The 16364-nt window shown below is 37.9% G+C and overlaps 1 pseudogene; it reads right to left on the reverse strand.

Annotated features, from left to right (window-relative positions):
- LOC149235137 (uncharacterized) overlaps nucleotides 1-16364 on the reverse strand; it is a 73019-nt pseudogene that overhangs the window by 34218 nt on the left and 22437 nt on the right.

Consider the following 16364-nt stretch of genomic DNA (forward strand, 5'->3'; position numbering starts at 1 on the left):
CATTTTCATGGGATTTTTACACAACAGATCAGCTACAGGAATGAGGCCCTTGTAATGTGACCACGAGATAGATAATAACACCCTATTCACCTTTCTTTGAATTGGGTGGGAATTCTCCTGTAATTTAATTTGAGATTTCCTCTCTCCAACGGATTTTAATATTCTATGTTGTTTTGTTTATTACAAGTATGGTTGTCACTTGACTTAGCCACGTATCATGGTGAACATCGCTTGCAAAATACTAACTGACACGCATTTATATTCCAAGTTAGTCTCTCTTCCGTCGTAACCTCTCCAAGAATGCCCCACCACCAATTTGAAGTTGGTTGAACAACGGGTTGTTTTACTTCCGTAATTTCTCTTTTCAAATTTACAAACTAGAATTACTCGCTATGTGATGTGTCTTCTCTATTCTAGGTTCTTTTGACCTCAGGGGGGTAATGAGATAGGTGTTTCTAGTCTCTTATGTATATAATTACTGAATTGAATTTTATTAACAGAACAAATCCTTGTTCAAGGGAATTTATTTCCTATGCATTTCTCTAGAGTTACCCGTGTATGATTAATCTAGTAATCCCAGCACAAATGACAGGGTTCTTATAGAAATGGTTACTTGTATGCTCTGTATTTTATTCCCTGATTAACATGAGATAGAAATAAGTCTTATTCGCTGCTTACTTTTCATGGAGAACACGTCAATTTCAGTTGCCGATTTAAAGGTTTGATGCAGCTTGATACTAGCTATCTACTTTATAACATTGGGTAATCATTTAATAATGCTAATATGGTTTGGAATTTACAATCCAGGAAAGAGGTTTATGATTCTATCAATTTGTTTTGATTATTTATACACTTGAATATGCGGTTTTTTGCTTTGTAAATACAGTGAATGTAATATCATTTATTTTAGCCTTTATGTATCCCTATTGGCCCTTACAGGCTCAAGTAAAATATATGGTTTCAGCTGTCCTGAGTGGCTACAATGGGTAGTTTATGTATTTATGTATTTGGATGTAAGTTTCCTTGCTCCCATTAATGAATTATTCCATATCCTTTACAGTTGTCTATGAGGCTCTGTCCACTTCACTATTTACCGGTTTTTCATAGGGGCGTCCATTCAATGGTTAGGTGTTTTCAAACATGATTTCTTTGGTTTTTGGATAGTTATTTCTTATTTGTTACAAAAACTATCCCTTTTCTATGTCCGTAATTTTTTGTTTTCCTTTGTTTAATAAAAACAACAAATAGATTAATTTCTTTTTCGATAAAGCATTGGGTCTATCAATTGTATTATTATTTCTCTGGCATAATACTATGGAACTTCACTAATCTACACAAAAAAATCCTTTGTCCTGAACGACATCTTTTGTACAATTGCATCTCCACCTAAAGGCATTGATCTCCCGACTGAAGTTTCCTTACCTATTAAAACTACTCCACTATGTCAGTTCCACGTTGGGACATATAGGATCTCCCTGTGGACTTCCTATTCAACCATATTCTTGGTTATCTTGACCTCAGTTCATCCTTACCCACACATAGAAAGGATTAAATGATTTACAGGATTATATTTGAAGACCCTGTCTCAAATTATAGTCGTTAGTTAATATCATAGATCCTCCCCAAGTTGTCCATTTTCAATTGTTGGGGTGTGACTACAAGACTAACGAGACCACATCTACTATCGCTTGAAATTCTTCATGAGTTTCCCCATATGCTTGTGATCTCTTGCGAAACCCGGGACTTTGCCATTCCTAACCATGACTCATAATTTATGAACCTATCCGAAGCAAGGTTTACATGACTAACCTCCACCAATAACTATGTTTTGGTAGATTAAACATGCATGTCCATACACAATCGGTTGCTCACTGTTATATTTGTATTAATATACTTATGCCTCACACTCTTATCTTTTTTACTAATCTCTCAGTGAATCCTTAGATATAAAATTCTATTATAAATATATAGTTCAAGTCAGTAGATATTTTCCTCTTACTAGACAACACTATAAAAAATGTCTAATAACAAAAAAATTTACCATTAAATTTCAAGGAAGCTAATATCATTAGTAATCATACCCTCGAGTCATCAGTGACACTTGTATTGCACTAAGAACAAAAATATCGTAGATATTTAATAATAGAAATTTTACATTTCCTTCTAGAAAAGTAAATGTCATTAATAATTCTACTCCAGAAGCAACATAATATCAAGAACAAAGTTTCCAACTAGTATTGAATTCTGGAGATCGTGACTTAAAAAACACTGATTCACCCAATGTTGAACCATCTCTAGTTCCACCTGAGCTAAGATGATATTTCCTGGAATTGGTAACCCCTTCTGATCCCACATATTGTCTTTTTGACATTATTTTTCCTGCAGATCTTTCCTTAGCGACGTCCCACCTTACAAGGATCTGTTAACTCTTCAACCTAGGTTTTTTTTTTTTCCTTCTAAAGCCTGCTTTCTCTCCTGCAATTCATTTCTCAGTATTTATCTTCAATTGAGTATATTTATTTAAGGAATTTAAATCAAATCTATTCTACTTCAGATTGGACAAGCATCTTTTTTTTACTCCAGTGTTTCTTTCCTCACAATTTCCAGCTTTATTCCACAATTTATTTATTTAATTACATCAATTCTTCCTCATAATCAAATCATCATGGCTCATTTTCCCACATACTGATAACACTCAAACACAAATAAAATGTTTCTATAATAGCTAAGGGGGTATTACATCTTTCCCCTCTTGCAAGTAACAAGTGCTTGGTGTTTATTCTTCCTTATCTTTACTGAAACAAAGTTGGATAATCTTATTTCATGTTGTATTCTCGCTCCCTAGTTATCTCCTCAGGTGAAAAGTGCTTCCACTTCACCTTAACCTGAGTGATGACTCAATTCCAGAGCACAATTTCCCTCAAATCCAAGATACGAAGTGGCTCAGGGAGGAAGTCTCCTTTGAGTTCCACCTGTATCAGATTCCAATCAATCACATGAGAAATATGATGAGCATATTTTTTCAATAAAGACACACGAAATAAATTTTGGACCCTAATATGCCCGGGTAAATCCAGTTGATAAGCAATGGGGCCTACTCTATCCAAGATTTCAAAAGGCCCACAAAATTGTGGTGCTACCTTTGCACAAGTTATTGTGATTAGAGTACGCTTTTTGGGTTTAAATCATAAGTATACATGGTCCCCAATGTTGAATTTTGTATGCACTCTCTTCCTGTTTGCATAATGTTTCTTTTGATATTGTGGTACTTTGATGTGCTACCTAATTTTCCACACAATCTTTTCCATTTCAAGTAAGACATCTGGCCCCAATATCAACTTATCTTTAGGTTGATTCCAGCTCAACGGTGTATTTCATTTCTTGCCATATAAAGCCTTGAAGGGGCTCATTTTAATGGAGGCCTGGTAACCGTTATTATAATCAAATTGTGCTAAATGCAAAAATTCTTCCCACTTGGTAGGTTGATTCATCATATACATTCTTAGCATATCCTTCAAAATATGATTGTTTGTTTGTATTTTTCCATCCTTCCACAAGTGATATGTTGTACTAAATTTCAATTGTGTTCCCATACCTCCAAATAAGGCTTTCCAAAACATGGAGGTAAAATTTGCATCTATGTCTGAGACTATTACCTTCGGTATTCCATGTAGGCGAAAATTGTCCCTCATGAAAATATTAGCTATTTGAGCAGTCCCAAAAGTAGGATGCACTGGTATAAAATGGTTTGCTTTAGTCAAAATATCTACAACCACCATGATTGAATCATGTTGTCGTTTTGTCCTTGGTAATTTCGTGATGAATTCCATTGAAATTGTTTCCCACATCCATTCGAGTATGGGTAGAGGGTTCAGAAATCCGGCTGGATGTTGATGCTCCACCTTCACCCGTTGGAATTATATGCACCTTGCAAGATACTCAGCTCCATCCCTCTTCATGCTCGGTCAGAACACACACTTGGAAATAATTTCTGGGTAGTCCGGATGGCCCCCGTAAGGTCTTCTGTGATACTCATCTAGTATTTCTTATTTCAATTTGCTCACATTAAGAATATATAACCGATTCTGGTAAGTGAGTAAATTTTCATGATTTTTAGCATAAATTGAATTTCTTGTTTGCTATAATTTTTTTTGAATTTACAAATATTGAGTATTTTGTTGTATTGAATTCTTCACCTGCTCTAGGAAATATGTACATACACTACTAATAGATATCCCTAACACAACATGAGCCTACATTCTTAGTGCATCTTCTAGTTTATTCTTTTTCATTTTTATGTGTTGTATTCCAAGGTCGAAATCACTGAGAAATTTCAACCATATTGCTTGCATATCATTTAGATTTGTCTGGCTAAGAAAGTATTTCAGATTGATGTGATTAGTTACTACTACAAATTTCTTTCCAAGTATATAGTGTCTCCACATTTTCAGTGGGTGAATCAGTAATGCTAGTTATAAATCGTACATTGTGTAGTTTTTCTCATGCAACTTCAGCTTCCTGGACCCATAAGCTATTACAACATTATCCTACATCAATACTCCTCCTAGGCCTTCCAAATAGGCATCTGTACAAACAATGAACTCTTTGTTTGGATCTGCAATTTTTAATATGGAGGTTGTCGTTAACATTTGTTTCAACTTATCAAATATTTCTTGGCATTTCGTCATCTACTCAAATTTCATTCCCTTTTTCTACAAGGAGGTGATAGGATAAGCTACTTTCAAGAGGGCTTCTATGAGTCTCTGACAATATCCAACAATTCCAATAAAAGAGTGAACTATTGCTACGTCCTTTCGTATGGGCCAATTCACGATAGCCTCAATATTTTCAGGATCCACTGATAATCCTTCCATGGAAATAACATGTCATAATATTGTATTTTGTCTTTAAGAAACTCACATTTGTTGATTTTTGCATACAGTTGATGATATCTTAAAGGTTTTAATACCAACTTCAAATTCTCTTTGTGCTCCTCCTCATTCTTTAAGCATACTAAAATATCATCAATGAACACTAATATAAATCTATCAAGGTAAGGGTGCAATATACTATTCATCAAGCACATGAAAGTTGTCAATGAATTTGTGAGTCAAAAATGTAACATCACAAACTCATAATGACCATATCTAGTTCTAAAGGTTGTTTCCTAGATTTCTTAATTCTTGAGATCAATTGATTGTAACTATTTATACGATAATTCTTTGAGAAAATGGTTGCCTCCCTCACCTTATCAAATAGATCATTAATTCAAGGCACTAGATACCTATTTTTAATTGTTAATTTATTCAATTGACAATAATCAATGCACCTTCTAAATGTGTCATCATTTTTCTTGACAAACAGTATTGGCTTCCCCATGGCGAGACATTAGGTCTAATATATCCCTTGTTCAAGATCTCCTGTAATTGAATTTTTAGCTCTAGTAGCTCAGGGGTGTTCATTCAATATGGGGCTTTAGGCACAGGTATAATGCCCAGTACTAAGTCAATGGTAAAATCTATGTCCTTCCATGGGGGTAACCCCATAATTTATTTTGGAAATACGTCTTGAAATTCTTAAATAATGGGAAAAGTGTTTAATTTTCCTTTTTCTATTGTTTGATCATTAATTTCCACCTCTACCATATACAACTAACATCCATTTCTTGCACTTATTTTCATCTATAATGCTGAAATTTGTCAAACTGATATTGGTTTTGGCTTCCCCTTAAGCACCCAAGTGTGTTCATTCTAATTCACACAACTAACCGTTTTCTCCAAAAAAATTATAACAACTGCTTTCTTTTCCAACTAGTCTATGCCTATCAGTAGGTCATAAGATCCTAGACATAGAACATTTAAATAGGTTGTTGCAGGATGACCATTTAAATTAAGGGAGAATTGTTTTATTTGACTCATTACCTAGATTTTAGTACCAATTGTCAATTGTACCACCCACGCGTTCTTGAATTTTTTTGATTTCAAATTATATTTTTCCACAATTTCAGGTTCGATATATCTTAGACTAGCCCATCGATCAATTAAAACAGATAGAGTTTGGTTTAGTATCATACCTACAATTTTGATCATAGTCTAATTATGCTCATATTGTCTATCCTCTAATGTTCCGCTTATTCTAGGAATATTTTGAACAATGTCATTCACGATCGTTGCATCTTGAACGACTTGAATGTTATGAAAAAACCTAGGATTATGAGGAAAATCCCTCACCAAATGTGGTCCATCACAACCCCAACATTTCAACGATTCCCTTTCCTTTGTACTTTTTTTTTTCTTGCTATTAAATTTTGTAGTTTTTTGGCATGTATACGACTAAGCAAGTGGTAGTGTGCTTTCTTTGCTAACCTTCCTCCTTTGATGATCCTTAACAAAGTTCTTAAGATAGTAAGGTTTTTATCTTTTTACGCCCCCTCCCACTTTGGTGGTCTCTTTAATTTTCTAGAATTTAGCGCCTTCACTTCTATTCTTGAATTGTTGATAACATAATCTAGCCTTCGTCACCACTTCATCCATAGATTTTGGGTTATCAAACTCAATTCGCTCCTTATACAAAACTGGAAAAAAAGTTGAGGAACCACTGCACCTTGTCCTTGTCCTCTTTAAGGTATGGTACATACCATAGAAAGTTCATGAATTTAGCCACAAACTCCTTGATGGTTAGTTGTCCTAGACTTAATGCACGAAATTCCTTGGCCCTGTCATCATAGTAGTGCTCACTAAGATACCGCAACTGGAATTGTTTCTAGAATTTTCCTATGAAAATTTCTTTTCTTCTAGAAGTTGCACACATTTTACCTCTTCCAACTAGAGGGTAGCTTTTCCCTATGGCAGATAAATAGTCAGGCTTACCTTTAAATTTATGTTGTACTCATACACCTGAGAATACTTAATCATGTACAACAACCATGCGTCCACATCCTCCTCCTTTTTACCATCAAAGGTAGGCGGTTTGAGCTTCCTAAACACTCCCCGTAATTCCATCTTCTTCTTCCATTTACATTTTTTGGGAGAATCCCGACCGGATTGCTCTTCTCTTTCATATTTTCAGACTTTCTCCCAACATTTTTCCTTTTTAACCCTTCCATCTTTACACTTTTGTGTCTAAATTTATCAATCCATTCTCTTGTCAATTGTTCCTATTCCTCACTAGATTTTAATAACCACTCATTACTACTCCAGATTTGTGCTATTTCTTGTTGCATATTTCTCACTATTTCCACAAACTTAAAAGGTAGTTAGGTGCTACTTTCACCTAGTTCCACATGTAAATCATCCCCACCAGTAATATTTGTGGGAGATTTCTACAACCTTATACTGCGGTCTACATAAATCAAGCACCCTACGAGAACAAACTAATTACCATTAGTACATTATATTTACTTCTACTACTTCATACTTTATAACTATGGTGGTGCCTTATATCACATGCCCAATGTGGTAACCTAGCTATGATACCACTTGTCATATACCTATCTCATCATAACACTACCTTCCCATGCCCCTCACATTATTGTAATAGTTGGTACAGGTATTCCCAACTAAATGTGACATAAGATTCAACTTTTGCTAAACTTTTTTTTTCCTTAGAATATTGTTATAATTGCACTCATGATAACTCAATATAATTTTTGCACCCATAACCATTCACAATATATTGTTTGAGTCCTTACACCATTATTTTTATTTCATAAGTCAACCTAACAATTCAAGCTATGATCCTGTAGACAACCTTAGACTATTTCCTTTTCATACAATTTAATTCACCTCATGCTTGTCTGACATTAGTGATTACTATGCCCCTTCAAGTCTTGTATATTCTTGCACTTAAATTTGGCTTTAATGCTTTTCTTGCAGTAGGTGGTTCTTTTAACTTTATTTGTAATCCCTTGATATGAGGTGAATGCATCTACATGCCTAATATCGGTCGCACAATTAATAATCCCACACATGACCTTTGTTCCATTACCATGCTATGGTTATCTGACCCCTCACCCTGCTTCAATCCTTGATCTGCGCCACCATTGTAACGAACCCTCATTGCACCTCAAAATGACTTCATACAGATGCCCTGGCCCATGTGAACTAGGTACCGTGTCACATGGCCTTCCCAAGGTTCGAGAAAATGTAACACCAACGACCCAAATCATGCTACACACATCAAGGTCGCATATTACTCCTCTCAACCTTAATATTTAGCATTGTTCTCCCAACACTTGTTTACTTCCGTATTCTGCCACCATAGTCGAGACTATGCAACAAAGGGTGGCACTCTCTATTACTCCCACTGTTTATCCTCGCTTTCACTGCTTCTAGTGTAGGGTTTTCATTCTCAATCCAAGGTATTGCCACAACGAGGTGACTACTTAACCTTAGGATGGCTCGACCTACAGTTCTTTATATACTCCTACTCTTAAAACCAGTACTAAAGCTCGAAGTGAGGACCGATTCCATCCACCTAGGTAACTCCTCCTTCATTTTCTATAGCTCCATGTACTCATCTAAAGCCTCTATTTCATTTTTCCCTTCATCACATTCCAATTAATTTTATGCACAGAACTCAAGGAAAGGATTGTGACGAGATGACTTAGATTTATAAAGGATTAGCAAGTCACCACCTTTGGTTTTCTACTTGGAAATCTCAGGTAATACAAATAAGGTCTCCTCCCCTGTAATCATGGATAGTTTAATTATTTACTCTGCGAATTCTATCAAACTAATACGAACTGTTCCATTTTCTTGGGATTTTTATAGGATGGACCAACTACAGGAATGAGGCCCTTGTTATGCGACCATCACAGAGGTAAAACCTCCCTCTTCACCTTTCTGTGAACTAGGAGAGTATTCTCTTGTAATTTAATTTGAGATTTCCTCTCTCCAATGGATTTTAATATTCTCTATGGTTTTGTTTATTACAAGTATGATTTCTGCTTGACTTAGCTAGATACCCCGACGAACATCGCTTGGCGACTACTAACTGACAAGCATTTATATTCCAAGTCAGTTTCTCTGCATGCATAACCTCTCTAGGACTTCCTCACCACCAATTTCAGGTTGGATAAATAGTAGGTTGTCCTACTTCTCTAATTTCACTTTTCAAATTTACAAATCAAAATTACTGGCTATGTGATGTAACTTCTATATTCGGGTTTATTTTAACCTTAGGAAGTTAACGAATCTATTGTTTCTGGTCTATTATCTATATAATTACTGAACTTGATTATATTAACAAAATTGAATCCTTGTTCAAGGCAATTTCTTTCCTATGCATTTCTCTAGAGCTACTTGTGTATGTTTACTCTAGTAATACTAGCACTAAAGACTAGGTTCTTATGAAAATTGGTACTTGTATGATCTGTATTTTTTTCCCTCGTTAACTTGCAATAGACATAAGGATTATTCACTACTTAATTGGCATGCAACATCTGTCAATGCTTGCTGCAGATTTAAAGGCTTGTTGCAGATTGATACTAGTTACCTATTTTATAATCTTGGGTAGTCATTTAATGACACTGATATGGTTAGGAATTTTCAATCCAGGAAATGGGTTTCTCATTCTGGCAGTTTGTTTTGACTATTTATACACTTAAAAATGTGGTTTCCTGATGTGTAAATACAATGAACGTAATATCGTTTATTTTAGTATTTACGTATCACTATTGGCCCTTACAAACTCAACTAAAATATATGGTTTGAGTTGTCTTGAACGACTACAGTGGGTGGTTTAAGAGAATATGCATTTTTATGTATTTGTTTGTAAGCTTTTTTGTTGTCATTAATGAATTATGCCATATCCTTTACAGTGGTCTATGAGGCTCTTCCCACTACAATGTTTCCTCGTTTCTCATAGGATTTTCAAGTCAGTGGTTAAGTGTTTCGAACATGATTCCTCCGGTTTTTGGATGGTTATTTCTTTTTTTTACAATAGTTGTACCTTTTTTGTGGCTTCAATTTTCCTTTTTCCTTTGTTTAAGAAAAACAACAACTATATTAAATTATTTTTCAATCAGACATTTGGTCTGTAAATTGTATTATTATTTCTCTAAGATATTATTGTGTAATGTCATTAATCTACCCAGAAAAATCCTTTGTCCTGAATGGAATTCATTGTGAAATTACATCTCCACCTAAAGGTGACACTGATCTCCTGACTGAATTTTCCTTACCTATTAAAACTACTCCACCATGTGAGTTCCAAGTTGGTACATACAGGATCTCCCAGTGGGCTTCCTCTTCAACCCTACTCTCAGTTATCGTGACCTCAATTCATCCTTACCCACCCGTAGCAAGGATTAAATGATTTACAGGAATATATTTGATGGCCCTATCTCCCATTATAGTCGTCAATTAATATACCATCTCCTCCCCAAGTTACCCATTTTCAATTGTTGGGGCCTGACTACAAGACTAATGACACCCCATCTACTATCCCTGGAAATTCTTCACGAGTTTCCCTATATGTTTGTGATCGCTTACAGAACCCTAGACTCCCCCATTATGTTAATTTATGTTATGTTCTATGCTTAGAGCAGTCTACTTATCTTTCTTATTATTATCCATAGATTAGCAATCACATGTACAGTAAGTAAAGTGTAGATAGAACATTAAACGATCGACAGAAAACAACCAAGACACGAGACACCAGATGTGGTGGCTAGCCAGGGACAAACCCCAATATGGGGAAACCCTTTGATCAAATCTTCTTTTATCTTCAATAATTAAGCAGAGAGAAATAGTACAAAAGTCTGATTTATATTAGTAGCAGCAAACCCTAGATCAGCAGCATCAGCATCACCACCATCACTGGCATCAGTATCATCGGCATCACTGGCATCATCGATATCACCGACGTCAACATCATCAGCATCATCGGCACCACCGGCATCAGCATCATCGGCATCACCAGCATCATCGGCATCACCGACATCGTCGGAATCACCAGCATCACTGACATCATTAGCATCAGCATCATCAGCATCAGCATCATCGACATCACCGGCATCATCAGCGTCACCAGCATCAGCATCATCGACATCACCAGCATCAGCATCACCGACATCACCGGCATCAGAATCATCGGCATCATTGGCATCACCGACATCATCGGCATCACAGGCATCACAGGCATCATCAGCATCACCGACATCATTCCTTCCACACGTGTGAGAGAAGAGTCCCTTTATGTGTAGTAGGAGAAGAGCCTCCTTTCTACAGAGGAGAGAGAGAGAGATGTCATAAGATGTGTGTCCAAATGAGGAAAAGACGTCCTATATTTATACACAAATGTTGACTATTGAATAGATGTGACTGTTGGGCTTTAGAGCGTACATGAGTTGCTGGTCGGCTCAATAATTATTCCATAATGAAAATAAATTCATATCTCCATAAATACTTATTAGAATCGGATGATCTTTAGATCAATCCTACACCTCTCGATGAGAGGAATCTAATAAAAATATTATCAACCATGAATAAGATGACCCACATGGAGTTTGGCCCTAGTTGCTAATTTTAACACTCCCTCTCAACTAGGGAGAACTCCATCTACAATTTGTCTGTTGGTCGCTACTATTCATCCATCAAATGCACTGCCCTCTACAACTTGACCCCTGCTCTACTCTACTCTATTATGCCTGCTCTGCACGGTTCGGTTCTGCCCTATTCTGATCTGCTCTACTCTACTCCGTTCTGCTTTGCTTTGCTTTGTCTGAGTTATGAAGAAGAAGAAATGATCGAGGATGTATCATACTGACTCAAAGTCAGTCTCAGAGTGTGTACCATTGGTCCCAGACTAGTCCTCAATCGACCCAAAGTCAGTGTCATCATGGGTACAACTCCTACCACTGGTCCTAGACTAGTATCATCCTCCAATGACTCAAAGTCAGTCTCAGAGTCTGTACCACTGGTCCCAGACTAGTCCTCAACCGACCCGAAGTAAGTGTCATAGTGGGTACAACTCCTACCACTGGTCCCAGACCAGTCCTCCACTGACCCGAAGTTAGTCTCAGAGTATGTACCACTGGTCCCAGACCAGTCTCAACCAACCCGAAGTTAGCGTCATAGTGAGTACAACTCCTACCATTGGTCCCAAACCAGTCCTCCACTAACCCGAGGTCAGTCTCAGAGTATGTAGCACTAGTCCCAAACCAGTCTCAACCGACTCAAAGTCAGCGTCATAGTGGGTACAACTCCTACAATTGGTCCCAGACCAGTATCATTAATCCCATATCAATGAAGGTCATCCTAGCATAGGGAGTACGATAGATATAGTGATGTATCCATCGGTACTACTATGGTCCCTATCCTCATTTCCCTGCTCATTGATCAGATGAGAGGTACTTCCCATGAGTCCCAGACTACATGGGTAGGATGCCTTGATAGGAGAACTAATCATCCTGTCCACAAGAGAGAGAATCATCCTGTCCAGTGGATGCCACAAAGAACTAATCATCCTAGCCCACAGGAGAGTGAATCATCCTATTCCACAATCACCATGGAGAACACATCATCCAGGCCACATAGGAGAACTAATAATCCTGCTACACAATCGTCATGGAGAACAAATCATCCAGACCTCACAGGAGAACTAATCATCCTACTACACAATTGTCATGGAGAACACATCATCCAGAACTCACAAGAGAACTAATCGTCCTACTACATAAGAGAGCGAATCATGTTGTCCACAAGAGAGCAAATCATCTTGTCCACAAGAGAGCGAATCATCATGTCTCACAAGAGAGCGAATCATCTTGTCCCTGTGTGCACCACCAGGGGAGGGTGAGTCACCCAGTGGTCGTATGTTACTCCAGTAAGAACCACAAGGCCCAAGAGCTCCCAAAGCTCAATGTATGCAACATGCAGGACCCTCTTACAAGGGTCTCTCGATGAATCCAAGTCATTTGGGAAAATCATAGATTTGATCTTTCCCCGGGGATTTTCAAAATGTTAGCGACCTGTACATCAGTCTCAATGCAATGGAGCCTCCTTGCTCATTGACTTACCATATCCCAGATAAGGCAGCATCTAATGTTTATCTGCTAGAGCAATCATCGAATACGGGATTCCTCTATAATCGAATCCCACCCCTGGTTGTCACAGAGAATCACAATGGTATTCATCATGTGTACAAACAGCGCACTGAAGAGCTTCTGCAACCAGACTACCTCATAGGAGGCCATGCTAGCAGCAATGCATTTTGCCTTGGCAGTGCTCAGAGCCACCGACTTCTGCTTCCTGCTCATCTAGGATATCGAGGTAGATTCCAAAGAGAACCTGCACTGAGAAGTTCTCTCCACACTGCCTAATCACTTAGCATTCGGATAATCACGCAATTTCATATTTTTGGCAGTGTATCTCAATCCATGAGAGATTGTGCCCCGAAGACATCTTAGAATATTCTTGGCATCAATCCAGTGAGACTCAACCAATTATGAGCTCACCATGCTAACTGTAAAGCATATGTTTGGACGAAGGTTCACCAAGAACATCAATGCAAATGAGTTTATGAAACTCAAAAGCATTTCCCACATCTAGTCTGACATCACTACCATATAACTTCTGAAAGTTAAGATCCTCGAGGTAGTCACAGGCTTGCAGTGCACCATACCGAATCTTTCCAATATCTTCACCACATATTTTCCTTGAGATAGGAAAATTTCCCTTGGCTTCTGCCAGACTTTAAGTCCTAGGAAATAGTGCATCAGTCCTAGGTCCTTCATTTCAAATTCAGAAGCCAACTCCCTCTTACATTTGTAAATGAGAGGTTCTGCACCTATTAGAAAGAGGTCATCCACATACATCACCATTATGAGAGGTTTGCCATCTTCAACCTCAGAGTAAAGGTTAGGATCAGCTTCACTCCTAGTGAATCCTAGCTTCATTAAGTAGCTATCGATCCTCTCATACTATGCTCGGGGTGCTTGCTTCAGCCCATAGAGAGCCTTCTTCAACCTGCGTACATGAGATTTTTTATCATAAATCTAAAATTATTCGGGTTGCTCCATGTAGACCTCTTCTTTGATCGAACCATGCAAGAACACGGTCTTGACGTCCATCTGATGTAGGTTCCATCCTTGTGAAGCCGCAAGGGCTATAATCAAGTGAATGGTGGTATATCTGGCAACAGGTGCAAATATCTCATCATACTCTTTTTCTTTTGGTTTCCTAGTGTCAGCTTCTTGAGAGCTCCTCCCTATAGGAAGATTGTTCACCTGGCTGAGAGCCATATCTTCGTCAAAGGTGACATCATGACTAATCACGACTTCCCTTTGATCAACTACATAGATTATATAGCCCTTAGTATTTTCACTATAGCCCACGAAGATTCCTTTCTTTCCAGATGCACCCAATTTATTACTTTTCTCTTTCAGCACATGAAAATATACAGGGCTTCCAAAAATTCTAAAATGAGATATATCGGGTTTATTACTGGTGAACATTTCTTCAGGAGTCTTGGAACCCAATGCTTGATGAGGGCATTGGTTTTGTACATATACGGCAGTGTTTGCAGCTTCGGCCCATAGAAACTTTGGAAGTCTTTGATCATGGAGCATGGCATGGACAACTTCCACAATCTTACCATTCTTCCTTTCCACCACACCATTCTGTTCAGGAGTATATGGTGTAGTAGTCTCCCTCTTAATGCTAGCCTCTTTACAAAAGTCATGAAACTCATTAGATTTCATATTCAGTCCCATTATCAGTCCTTAAGATCTTGATCTTCTTTTCAGTTTGATTCTCGATCAAGGCTTTGAAGTGTCGAAACCAAGAGAACACTTCATCCTTCTTTTTCAAGAAGTATATCCATGTATTTCGAGAATACATGTACCTTGCCATCACTGAAGGTCACCTTGTAGCCTTTGTCTTCCATTGTCGATATGGACACTAGGTTCTTTTTGAGGTCAGGTACATATAATACATGCTGGAATTTCTAGCCTTCTTGAATGGAGGCCACCAAGCACAGGTTGATAGAGTCCCAAATGATCTTCTTTGTTTTGACTTCACTGGTTTTCCATTTGTTCCTGGCAGCAGCAAGTGCATTGATGGAGGCTCAACAATATTTCCTCTCACATGGTCCAACACTCCTTGATCTTCTAAGGTTAGATTGAGAGACATCTTCCATTCGTGATAGTCAGATTTTTCATGGAGCTTGTCTTCAGTAGGGAAGAGTGTTGAGGACCCCATAGTTCTTTTAGGATAGCCTTGCCAATCTTCTCTTAGGTGATTTCTCTTGCTCTTGCTCGAGCTTTGTCTTCACCTCAGCTCTGATACCATGTTAATTTATGGTATGTTCTATGCTTAGAGCAGTTTACTTATCTTTCTTATTATTATCCATAGATTAGCAATCACATGTAGAGTAAGTAAAGTGTAGATAGAACATTGAATGATGGACAGAAAATAAGACAAGACATGAGACACCAGATGTGGTGGCTAGCCAAGGACAGACCCCAATATGGGGAAACCATTTGATCAAATCTTCTTTAATCTTCAATATTTCAGCAGAGAGAAATAGTACAAAATTCTGATTTATATTAGCAGCAACAAACCTAGATCAGTGACATCAGCATCAATGACATCACTGGCATCAGTATCATCAGCATCACTGGCATCATCGGCATCACTAGCATCATCGGCACCACTGACATCAGCATCATCGGCATCATCGGTGTCACTGACATCAGCATCATCGACATCACTGGCATCATCGGCATCATCATCATTGACATCATCGGCATCACCAGCATCAGCATCATCGGCATCACCGGCATCAACATCACCGGCATCACCGACATGAGAATCATTAGCATCACCATCATGATCAACATCACCGGCATCATCGGCATCACTGACATCATCGGCATCATCGGCATCACAGGCATCATCAGCATCACTAGCATCGTTCCTTCCACACGTGTGAGAGAAGAGTCCCTTTCTATGCAATAAGAGAAAAGCCTCTTTTCTACGGAGGAGAGAGAGAGAGATGTGATGAGATGTGAGTCCAAATGAGGAAAATACCTCCTGTGTTTATACACAAATGTTGATGATTGAATAGATGCGACTGTTGGGCTTCAAAGCCTACATGAGTTGCTGGTCGGCTTGATAATTATTCCGTAATCAAAATAAATTTATATCTCCATAAATACTTATCAGAATCGGATGATATTTAGATCAATCCTACACCTCTCGATGAGATGAATCTAATAAAAATATTATCAGCCATGCATAAGATGACCCACATGGAGTTTGGCCTAGTTTCTAATTTTAACACATTCCTAACTATGAGTCATAATTTATGAACCTATCTGAAGCAAGGTTTACATGATTAACCTCCAACAATAACTATGT

Source organism: Pinus tabuliformis, chromosome 8, assembly GCF_031772625.1.
Source record: "Pinus tabuliformis cultivar Carrire ecotype Pingquan chromosome 8, CPIR1, whole genome shotgun sequence".
NCBI classification, from domain to species: Eukaryota; Viridiplantae; Streptophyta; class Pinopsida; order Pinales; family Pinaceae; genus Pinus; species Pinus tabuliformis.